At 32.9% G+C, this 1,436-nt stretch overlaps 1 pseudogene; it reads right to left on the reverse strand.

Moving 5' to 3' along the window:
- Positions 1-585: 585 nt before the first annotated feature.
- On the reverse strand, positions 586-704 carry LOC111739285 (annotated as a pseudogene).
- Positions 705-1,436: the final 732 nt, after the last annotated feature.

The raw sequence follows: 1,436 nt of genomic DNA on the forward strand, positions 1-1,436 counted from the left end.
GAGCATATTAAAAGAAAAAAAAACCCCTAAATTATTTTAATGAAACCCAATGACTGCATTTAAAAAGCCATACAAACTAATCTCACTTATTACTATGGGTACAAAATTCCCTTAAAAAAATTGCAAGTAGATTTTAGTAGCACAGTAAGATTATAGCATACCAGACCAAGAAAGGTTTCTTTCTAAAATGGAAGGATAATTCAACAGTAGAAAATCTAAAATTGAGTAATTTATTACATTAATAGATTTAAGGAGAAAGATCATAAAATAATTTTTATATATGCCACAAAGTCATTTGATAATGTTCAAAATCAATTATTGGTTTAAGAAAACAAACCTAACAAAATAGGAATAGAAAAAAAATTCTTCAGTGTAAGAGATAGTTACCTGAATCCTAAAGCTAGCATTATGCTGAATGAATAAATACTAGAAGCATCTCATTAAAGTCAGGAACAAGTCAAGGATGTTCTAGAGGTCAACACTGATAATTTTTTTTTTTTTTTTTTTAGGCAAGGCAATCTTTGGTTGACCTCACAGATTACAAGGACCTTGTCAGTTTACAATCCCTTATTTTTTTATTTTTTACACCTACAGCACCTGGCCTTCCTAGGTGGTCTCCCATCCAAGTACTAACCAGGCCCAACCCTGCTTAGCTTCCAAGATCAGATGGAATCGGACTTGTTCAGGGTAGCACGACTGTAGACAACACTGATCATTGTTCAACACTGTTTTAGAGATACTATCTAATGGAATTAGAAAAAAGTTAAAATAATGGTACAATTACCTTAATTTGCAGATGATATGATTGTATATTTGGAAAATCCAAGAAAATTGGAAAAGATAATTCTATATTTGAAAAATCCAAGAAAGTCTTACAAGCAATAACAGAATACAATAGAATCATTAGTTACAAAATTAGTATCTAGCACTGAACGTACATATCACTCTCCCTAAATCACTTGAAGTGGCAAAGGAATAGAATTACCTACATTGACTATCATGGGCCAATGGGGCCCATACTTACAGTTAAAAGTGAGGTAAAATCCCACTCAAGTAGGATGGGATAGTTTCCCCAAAAGGAAAGTTAACTGCTATTTGGAGGGAAAGAAGGAATGCTTGGCTGCTGGGCAGGCAATAAACAAATGTCCATTCAACCAAAGAAGGATTTGATATTTTAGTGTTTAACAGTAGTAGCTGCTGCTAATGTCCTCTTCTAAAATGAAACAATAACCAGTAGTGTAGTGATTACTAAACAAAGATGTTTAAAGAGAAGCTAGCAAGAATGGTAATAGTGGTGGGTATTTCTTTTTTTTCCTAGCAATATCTAAAATAAAAAAATGGTATCTCAAATCCTGCTAAATAATAAAATGCTGTGTTATTTTATTCCTTACATTTTCCTGCCTTCTCTCTTCTCTATTTTTTTTGGGGGGGGGGGG

This window comes from Pteropus vampyrus, unplaced genomic scaffold (assembly GCF_000151845.1).
Source record: "Pteropus vampyrus isolate Shadow unplaced genomic scaffold, Pvam_2.0 Scaffold2, whole genome shotgun sequence".
Classification (NCBI taxonomy): domain Eukaryota; kingdom Metazoa; phylum Chordata; class Mammalia; order Chiroptera; family Pteropodidae; genus Pteropus; species Pteropus vampyrus.